Below are 10,773 nucleotides of genomic sequence, written 5' to 3'. Positions count from 1 at the left end.
GTTAAATTTCCTTACTGCAGAAGTTAAATTTCCTTACTGCAGAAGTTGGCGACTTAACAGGCTGGTCCCTCACGATGATTTTGACCTCAAGGATTCTGATCCTGGTGGTAGATCAATTCAGAGGTCAGTTTACCTGGTAACTGCTTTCTTTTCCATCACTTGCCTCCTAGAGAGACTCTGCCCATCTGACTCACTTCCTCCTACAGTAAATGGTCCAAGGATGTCCCGTGTGTGTGTGTGTTTATACTGTGTCACATCCACTGAAACGCCCAGACCTGTAAATCAGAGTCCTTTGAGTCTCAAATTCCTAGGGTGTCTCAATTAACTATTAAGAGTGAACTGTTTCACCTTTACAGGAAATATACATACACATGTATTATTTTAATGGTAAAGAAGAACAGCCAGATGGGAGAATAAACCAGCATATTCAGATCAGCAGACAAGGAACACCAGGAATGCAGAGACTCGCAGGACCCCAGGGGAGGCCATGGCGCTACACACCGAGAAACAGTCCTGAGCCCGTATATGGATACTCATAGAACACCGAGCATCTGAACTCTGCAATTTCCTGAGGAATTGAGCTTTTCTCAAATGTCTCTCTTCAGCTCATAGACCACGTATTAGCCCATAATACAATGAATCAGCGAACTTCATGTAGGAGTCAAAGTTATAAAAATCTTTAAAAGAAAGCAGAAGTTTCTTTAATTGGTTAAGCAAACATTTTTTAGATATAACATCAAATACACAATCTGCAAAAGAAAAAAATTGATAAATTGGACTTCAAAATCCAACTTTTGTGTTTCAAAGACATCATGAAAAAAAATAAAAATCAACGCAAAGACTAGGCAAAAAATTTGCAAATATTATTTTTTACAAAGGGTTGTTTTGAGAATATATAAAAGAAACTTACAAATCAATAATAAAAATACAGACTATCCATTAAAAATGGGAAAAAGTATAAACAGACTTTTTTATCAAGAGATTACAAAATAATAGACATGAAAAGATGTTCAACATCATTAGTTATTATGGAAATGCTACACTGTGATTAAGGAAATTAAAACTACACTGTGATATCGCCTTACACTCAGTAGAGTGGCTAAAATAAGAAAGGCATTCAGTCCACAAACACTCGAAATGGGAGCCCTCGCACATTGTCAGTTGGCATGTAAAATGGTTTGTCCATTTTGTAAAACAGTTGGAAAGTTTCTTTAAAAAAATGCAAAGCTACCATCTGACCCAGAACTTCTACTCCAGTCTACTCACCCCCAAAGAAGTAAAAACCGTGTCATGAAGACTTGTACACAAATGCTCAGGGTGGTTTTATTCATAATGAATAAAACATGGAAACCAGCGAAACGATCATCAGCGTGTGAATGGAGAAAGTCTGTGGTATGTCCACACGGTGGAACAGAAGTCAGTACCGGAAGCATAAACCACGTGCTGCAACATGGCAGAAGCGTAAAAATCATTGTGCTAAGTTGAGGAAGCTGGCACCCCACTCCAGTACTCTCGCCTGGAGAATCCCATGGAGGGAGGAGCCTGCTAGGCTACAGTCCCTGGGGTCACAAAGAGTCGGACACGACTGAGTGACTTCACTTCACTTCAAGTTGAGGAAGCTAAATGCAAAAGACAGTATGTTGTGTGCTATGTATATGAAATGTCCAGAAAAGGCAAATTTATATTGATTAAAAAAAGTAGATTAGTAAATGCCTGGGCTTTATGTGGAAATGAGGGTTGGCTATACTTGGGTACAAGAGATCTTTCGGGGGTCTGGATTGTGGTTACAGCTGTGCGACATAAATGAGTTTGTACATTTATAAAAGCCTTTACCTTGTACACTTAAAAGAGGTGAATTTTATATTATGTAAACTTCAAAAAGCTGTTCAAACAAAGCCCCAGGTGCAGGTGAATGGAAAGAGCCCATTACCTGAACCCCAGGTGACACAGCTGGTTTGCTCTCGCTCTGTTACGCGAGCCCTGCCCAGTGCTGATGTTCACACAGAAACAGGATGCCTGTGACACAAGAAACAGGATTAGCGTTTGCCCAAGGGGCCCGGCAGTGGGTAGGGGCCTGGGGCGGACGACAGCGCAGACTTGGGTGTGGGCAGCCTGGCCACCCTGCGCCTCCGGAGACCGAGAAGCCGCTGTGGGCTCAGTCTGTTTCTCTTGGCACACGGAGGAAGGAAGTGGGATAAGACTGGATGTTGAACACGTGAGATTCAAGGTCACAAACAGATTGAAAGCAAAAGGATGGGAAAAGTAGGCCAAGCAAATAGTGCCCAGGATAGAGGAGCAGCAGCTGAGTCACTCTCCCAAGGAACAGTCTGGAGGAGGGTCCGCCTCTCCACCTCCCTGGATGGAGAACATCAAACAGGAACGTTTGTGTCATTAAAACATATCATCCCTGACTTCATTCCAGGCTCATAAAAAGCACTTGATAAACTGAGATAAGAATTCAAACTTTAGTGCAGCTTTAAAAAGGGCTGAGATTATATATGCTCGCTTCTGGCAAGTTGAAGACACTTTGACATGGGTATATGAAAAGTTATGCATGTTAATTTTATTTAAAATTTTATGAAGTCTTGGAGGTTGTATCACATTGTCCCGTCCCCACTAAATATGTCATATTTTACAGTCTTGAAGAATCTCTTTGTAAAAAAATGTAAATTTGTAAATTCTTCCCGATAAACAACTATACTTAAAAGGCCTTCTAAAAAGCAGATTTGCAAGGGCTGAACACTAATATTAAGAAAGAGCCTCTGGATCGCTACAGAAGATGCAGGCTTCCCAAGCGTCTGACCAGGGCCCGGAAACCGGGATAGAACCATTGGCTGTTTTATGAAATCCCTGCCAAGACCCTTTGAAAGAGCGGCCGCAGCCTGGAGACGTGCAGTCAGCCTGGTCCCTGCGGGCCGGGGAGGTCAAGGCGGGGCCTCCCGAGCTCTGGACCAGGAGCTTCGGTCAGCATTCCAGGGATCCCCCACCCCCGCCGCCCTCAAGGCCTCCCAGGGCGAGGCGTCCCTGCGGCTTTCTGCTCAGGGCCTCAAAATCATGCAAAAATCATGTAAGCAAGGATGGCTGCAGCCCGCCACTTCACGGGGGCACGCTGGCCTGAGGTCCCGCGCCCGGCGCTGTGCCGGCTGACCCCGCGGGGCAGGGGTGGGCGCCGTGGGGAGTCAGCCGGCCGAGGCGAGCAGCGCGCGGGGTGTTCGTGGCAGCAGGTGAATGTCAGCATGCCTCTCCGTGTGCAGAGAGGGGCATCAATCCCGGTTCATTCCTGCAGGACGAGGCTCCAGGCCTGTCCTCAACCCAAAGCACCTTGGTCGCTTTCCAGGTGGGGAAAGCGCCCACAAAGCTCCCATCGGACAAGGACTCCCACAGGCCAGGTCGCTCCAAGCGCTCCTTCTCTCTCAACACCCAGCCTCCGTCAGGCGCTCACAGGACACGTGCTCCGGTCAGCTGGGGCCCATCACCCTCTGCAGCCCCGCCCGCTGCCCCTGTTCTCGCGGCCCCTTGTCCTGGGCACAGATCCTGCCACCCTGCCCTACTTCCCACCCTCACACCGGCCCTGCCTTTAAACTCGGGCCCTGGGCCCCTCTCTGACCCCTCACTCGCGGGGGTCATGGCCAAGCCCGGGTTTCCTGGTTCTCATGAACCAGCTGCCTGGCCAGCCGGCCAGCTCTTCTGGGCCAGCCCAGGACAGTCACTCACCCTTCCAGACCCAGGAAGCAGGGCGAGAGAGCCCAGCGCCGGCGCCTGCCAGGAGAGACAGGAGGTCCTGGAGTTCAAGTTCTTGAAATAGTCCCTGCTTTGCAAGGAACGCAGGGCGGTCGGAAGGCATCACTGACTAGATGGCCATGAGTCTGAGCAAGCTCCGGGAGTTGGTGATGGACAGGGAGGCCTGGCGTGCTGCAGTCCAGGGGGTCTCAGAGAGTCGGACACGACAGAGCGACCGAGCTGACCCGTAAGGCCAGGCCAGCAGGGGTGGTGGAATCGACAGCAGTGAGACCGGTGAGAGTCACAGCGGGGACGGAGCAGCAGCAGGGACGCTCGTGTGTGGTCACCGCAGCACGGGTGCCCGGGGCTGACGCACCGATCGGGGTGCAGATGGTGGGGGTGGAGGTCTTGGCAGGAGGACTCACTAGGATAGTGGTCACTGCGGCGCGGGTGCCCGGGGCTGATGCACCGATCAGGGTGGAGGTCTTGGCAGGAGGACTCACTAGTGTGTGGTCACCGCGGTGTGAGTCCTTGGGGCTGATGCACCGATCGGGGTGCAGATGGTGGCGCTGGAGGTCTTGGCAGGAGGACTCACTAGGATAGTGGTCACCGCGGCGCGGGTGCCCGGGGCTGATGCACCGATCGGGATGGAGATGGTGGTGCTGGAGGCCTTGGCAGGAGGAGTCACTAGTGTGTGGTCACCGCGGCGGGGATGCCCTGGGGCTGATGCACCAATCCGGGTGGAGATGGTGGCGCTGGAGGTCTTGGCAGGAGGACTCACTAGGGGTGGTCAGCTGCAGGGAACAAACAGCTCTCGGTGAAACGCCCCGTCTCAGGACACTAGGGGCTGTGCGTCCCGGGCCAGCTCTGATGCTGGGGGGCAGTGTGCCGTGTCGTGGACGAGGGGAGGAGGGATGGCTCGTGCCCTGCCCTCCCTGTGGTCCGCGTGGGCCTGTAACAGTGCCAGCAGCTGAACCAGCAGGTGCGGCCGTCCCACAGTCTCGGGGACTGAAGGCTGAGTCCCGGCGAGGCAGGCAGGGGCCCGAGGCCTCTCTCCTGGGCGTGCAAATGGCCGTCTGCTGCCCATGTCCTCACAGGGTCATCTCTGTGTGTGTGTCTGTGTCCAGATCTCCAACTTATAAGGACCCCAGTGCATGAGGGCCCACCCTAATGACCTCGTTTTACCTTACGTACTTTTTCAAGGCCTCGACTCTAAGTGCAGTCAACGCTCTGAGGACGCCAAGCTGTGGATTCCAGGGCTCAGGGTTCAATCTGTAGCATGGTCTTCATCACCGAACGGCCAGTGGGGTCAGCGTCCTCTGAGATCAGGGGGTGGGGGTGGGGGGTAGGTACTTGAACAAAACCAAGGTTATCTAAGGAAGGAAAAGGGGAAAATGACTGTGTAACCAACAGTGTTGACCTCTCTGGTTCTCACTGTTTTTCCCTAAATTCTGGAGCTTTGAAACCAGAGTATCTGCACGTCAGCGCACAGGCCTGGCCACCGGCCCGCAGAGAGAGGGTAGCGCCGAGGCTGACCCTGGTGGGAATCCCCGGGCCACCTGCTCCCCGAGACAGGCAGGTCCCAGCAGGAGACCAAGCCTTTCTGCCGGAGCCGTGAGCCCGGGGAAGTGGACAGAGGGCCCTGTTTCCCCAGCCTCGTCCCCCAGAGGACTGACAGCCTCTGTCTAACTCTGAAGCTCACTACACATCGTGTGTTCCAGCGCAAGGCCCACGGAGGGGAATCTGACTTCTGCCGCCTGGCACACGGCTTTGCAGACCGCCAAGACTTCCAGACCCTGGAGGAGCCGTGGGCCAGAAGCCAGTTTCAGCCACCAAGTGCTGGGGGGGTGGTAATAGGGCCAACCAAGGCCTGCAGACCAACCAAAGACGCCTGCGCGGGGGCAGGGGGGCACGGGAAATGCAGTCGGAGAAGACAGACGATGTGGGCCCTTCCTTAAATTCTGCCACAAACGTTCCCGTGTCCATAAAGCCTGTGCAGGAGTCTTGGAGGAAAGATCACAGCTTTAGAGTATCTGGGGCTTCTTTGCAGAGACAGATCCGAGCACCTACGTACGGAGGACTGGAAACCACACCCTCCGATGCTGTCTCCCGCTGAGCCACCAGGCCCACTGAGGCTGCAGACTCAGCGAAGCGTGCAGAGCAGGCTCGGAGATCCCGCAGGGGGCGCAGAGGCCCTCCGGGAGGTGCAGAGGAGAGCCCCAGGTTCTCCGACTCACGCCCCCTCCATCTGTGTTGGGGGTGACCCCGGCAGGAAGGGTGGGCAGTCTCTGGGTTTGGGGATAGAGGCATCAGAGCCGGTGGGGTACCCCCAGAGCAGCACAAGGGCCCGTCCAGGGCTGGAGACCCTCGGCCTGGCCCGGGGGGCTGGCGGGGCTGCGACGCGAACCGGCGGGATCTTCCCCGTGCTGCCGCTGACCAGAGCCTCAGGTCCGCTGGTGCAGACGACCCTCCCCTGGGCTTCTGCCCGTGAGACCCTGTCCTGGGCTTTGTCCAGCAGCCAAAGGGTTTTTCCGCCCAAAGTGTGACCTTCCTGGTGGGCACCGCAGCCGCCGGAGCCGTGAGGCTGGAGTGCGGCGACTTGCTGGGAGCCACACTAGACACAGGGTCTGTTCCGCCCCCCCTGGGGTGTTGGTCAATTTTCCGCAAACCCCTGGAGGCGGACAGTGACCCTGGGCCTCCCAGACTCAGCGCCCCCTCTGTGGACACAGCATGTGCGTGCTGCACCTCGTGCAAGGGGCTGACAGGGAGGAGAGCCAGCTCCGGGGCTCTCAGACCTCCACTACCCGCCCCCCAGTCCTGGCCGGAGCCCCCGGGGTCTCCGCAGAGGCCCTCGCTTCGGAGGCCGCCGTCCACAGGGGCGGGCCTCTCGGGCCTCACTGTCCCCCTGGTCCGCTGCCCCCCAGCGACCCCTCCCCCAGTAAGAGCAAGCCTCACTTGGACCGCGCTCCCCTTCTGCTCGCCGCCTCCCTTCCCGGCGCGATGTGTCCTTGGCCTCTGCGTGCACCTCTCAGGGTGTTTCTTTCTATTTTAACCACAAGCTGTGTTGCTGGGTGTGGGGGGCTTTCAGGGGCGTCTCTTGGAGTCCGGAGGCATCGCTGGGAGGGAAGCCTTCTCTGGCTACTGGTTCTGCTTGAGCCTCGCGTCTCTGAGACGATGCCCTTCGCCCCGGGCAGCTAAGGCTTTTGTCCGCTGCTTCCTGGCTTCCTGCTGTCTTTTGAGTTATAGAAGGCAGGTTTCTCTTTTAAGCACATGTCTTTAGATGGAGGTTTCTAGCAAGACACGTTGTGTGTGGAGGTCCTGCTCAGTCGTGCCCGACTCTCTGTGACCCCATGGACTGTCGCCCACCAGGCTCCTCGGTCCATAGGATTCTCCAGGCAGGAAAGCTGGAAAGAGTCTTCCTCCAGGGGCTCTTCCCCACCCAGGGATTGAACCCGTGTCTCCTGCATTGCAGGCAGATTCTTTACCCACTGAGCCACCCGGGAAGCCTCTGTCTTAAATAACGCTTCCGTAACTCCATGAGTCAGTTTCTGGATTTTTTTATTCTTTTCCATGAATTAATGTTTCTCTCCCTATTCCAACACTATGCTAACTGGCACGCTTTGTTATATTTATCCCCAGGTACTTTTGTCTTTAAGAAAAAGAAGCTATAATTAGTGACCTTCCTTCATGGTGTGTGGTGTATAACATTGCACTTGATATTCTGCACTGATTTTCCACCAAAAACCAGACCAATGGCTTATTAATGATAAGTTTATAGATTCTTTGAGTTTTACGTGTAGACAATTGCATCATTCTTAAGCATAGTACCTTAAAATCTTGCTTTCCGAACCTTATATATACGTTTAAAAACAAGCCAAAATCAAATCCCACAGGTTGAAATCTCAGGGCAAGGCTGAATGGAAACGTGAGACCAGCCGTGCTCAGCTTAAGCGGGTAGTCCTGAGATTTTTGCTCTCGTGTGCAGCAGCTGCCGTAGGACTTCTGCGGTGTGACGTGCCGGGTTTAGAAAACTGTCTTCCATTTGGATGGCCATAAAATGTATTGTCATAAACCTGGACACTTTTGAGTGGAAAAGGGGTCCTTCTATTGCACAAATACAACATTTGAAAGCAGGTCCATCCTGAATAAGGCAGAGTATATGGTTATAATGATACTGATGCTTTATTATTAAACACACATCAAACACAATTGAGTCTAGCATTAATTGAGTTGATTATATGTAATTTCTCCTTTAAACTTTTTCTGTAGTTAACTGGGGCTTCGCCTGTGGCTCAGCGGTGAAGAGCCGGCCTGCAGTGCTGGAGAGCAGCAGGAGGCCTGGGTTCGGCCCCTGGGTTGGGAAGACCCCTGGAGTAGGAAACAGCAACCCGCTCCAGTATTCTGGCCTGGAGAATTCCGTGGACAGTGTTAACTGATTCTGGTAACCTTGCCCCCTGGGATAAGCTGTATGTGGGCCTCATGTATTTTATTTTTTATAGAATGCATTTGCTTTGTTTCTTATTCGATGAAAAGGATTTTAGCATCTGAGTTTCTGACCAAGGCGGAGTTTAAGTTTCAATTTTCATGACATCTTTGTGCTGTGTTTGTCAGCCTTGTCAATTACAACAGGGAGCTTACTTTCTACATTCTAGTTAGTTTAAGATTAAGTTATTTCTTATTTGAATATTTCCTTGAATTTACCAGTATATTTATTTAAAAGTGGTATTTTTTTCTTGTTGAAAAAATTTTAACTACTGGTTAAATTATCTTTACACAAGATTATTTTCATTTTCAGTAAGTTTCTTACATTATGTTTTTCTGGAAAGTTGTCAATTTAATATGTTTTTGAATTTAATGTAATAAAGCTTTTCATAACGTTAATCTCTGCAGCATTATAGCTGTGTTTCTTTTTAATAACCTTGTGGTTTATTTATACTATTTCTATATTTTTCTCCATCTATTTACTGGCTGTTTAAAAGCACGTGCATTAGTTCAGCTTTGTTTATCTTCTCTGTTGTAAGGTCATTTTGTTTATTAGTTTCTGTTTGTCTTTCTCTTTGACTTTTCTTTCCTTTACTCGGGATTATTCTACATGCACTTCTCATTAATATTTAGTCATTCTTATATTTTTGTAAGCCTTTAAGCCTATACATTTCCCTTAAAGTACTGTTTTAGTTGAACACTCAAGTTTTAGTATGTAGTTGTTTTTTTTTTTAGTTTTTCCATGCAAAATATTTGTTAATTTTCCCTTGTGATTTCTTTTTCAACCCATGATTTATTTTAAAATGTACTTTTAAATTTCCAACTCTATGAGATTTTATATGATATGATTTCAAACAGCTATGTATCTGGTAGGTAATATTTATATAAAATCAATTCCTTCAACTTATTAAATATTTTTTTCATGACCAATATGTCATCAATGTTTTAAAATGTTCTATGGGTACGGTTTTGGAGAAGGCGATGACACCCCACTCCAGGACTCTTGCCTGGAAAATCCCATGGGTGGAGGAGCCTGGTGGGCTGCAGTCCATGGGGTCTCAAAGAGTCAGACACGACTGAGCAACTTCACTTTCACTTTTCACTTTCATGCATTGGAGAAGGAAATGGCAACCCACTCCAGTGTTCTGTGCCTGGAGAATCCCAGGGACAGGGGAGCCTGGTGGGCTGCCGTCTCTGGGGTCGCAGAGAGCCGGACACGACTGACGCGACTCAGCAGCAGCAGCAGCAGCAGGGGTACGGTTTCGTCAGTACTCTGGGTGCTCTCTAAGTTACCATTTCTGAATGTTCTTCACATCGTCTCTATTCTTATTTGGTTTTCTGTTCTCTGAGAGTTGTACTAAAACCTTCCATTACATTGGCATTTTTCGTTTATGTCAGGAATTCTTTCAATTTTTGTTTTATGTAGTTTGAGGTTATTTTACTCAATGCATACAATTTTCAATGCAAATATTATTTGTAACTTAAGTGAAAAGAAACTGAAGTCACTCAGTCGTGTCCGACTCTTTGTGACCTCATGGACTGCAGCCCATCAGGCTTCTCCGTCCATGGGATTTTCCAGGCAAGAGTACTGGAGTGGGTTGCCATTGCCTTCTCCAGAGGATCTTTCCGACCCAGGGATGGAACCCAGGTCTCCCCCATTGGAGGCAGACACTTTTACCGTCTGAGCCACCAGGGAAGTTACTGGAATTTGTAACTTAACTTGTAGCTTAAACACTTCTCATTACGTAGTGACTAGTCCTCTCATGATACATTTTCTTGTATTTAAAGTCTATCTTACCTGGTGCTGATATCAGCATGTGCTGTTGACTCTAGTGTTCGCGCGTCTCCGTGTGCCTGGCACACGGGCCATCGCCCTTCTTTCCAGTGTCCAGGGTCTCTCTAGGCGGATGCTGTGCCACCGCGGTTCAGCTTGAGGACCAAGGCCTGCGTCCCCCGAGCTGTGGTGGGGTCCATGTCTGGCAGCTCCAGCAAGGCCCCTTGTGAGAAGTTTCCTTCTGACAAACAGATCTGGCGCCCAAGGTAGAGCGGCCATGCAGGGAGCGGTCCCTGCCCCAGACGGTCAGCACAGGGGTCAAAGTTCTGCCTCCGTCAGCCACTGGCAGTTTGGAAGACACGCCGTTACTCAGGCGCAGAATCAAAAAGAGATCTGTCTGTATGTGTGTATATAAATACACGTCCCTTGAAGACCTGCAGAGTTTCAGGCTCTGCAGCAGCCCCCTTGACTCTGCCCTTCAAGTTCTGGCTGCCTCAGTCTCCCTGAATGTCCAGCCCTCTCCTTGTCTCAAGGAGACAGCAAGGGTCTGTGTGGGGCCCCTGTCTGCACCACACTGTAGAAAGGCTGTCAGCCAAGGCACGCTCTTCACTGGGGTCGGTCGATGGGCCAGGAAAGCTGGCTTCAGGGGAGCATTTAACTGAGCCCAGCTCTGAGTTTCCGAGTATTCCACCTCTGTGTGTGTGTGTCTGTGTGTGTGTGTCTATGTCTGTGTGTGTGTGTGTCTGTGTATGTGTGTCTGTGTGTGTGTATGTCTGTGTGTGTCTCTGTGTCTGTGT

The sequence above is a fragment of the Oryx dammah genome, unplaced genomic scaffold (genome assembly GCF_014754425.2).
Source record: "Oryx dammah isolate SB20612 unplaced genomic scaffold, SCBI_Odam_1.1 HiC_scaffold_4, whole genome shotgun sequence".
Classification (NCBI taxonomy): Eukaryota; Metazoa; Chordata; class Mammalia; order Artiodactyla; family Bovidae; genus Oryx; species Oryx dammah.
The sequence above is the reverse complement of the archived record's forward strand: the minus strand, read 5'-3'. Positions refer to the sequence as shown.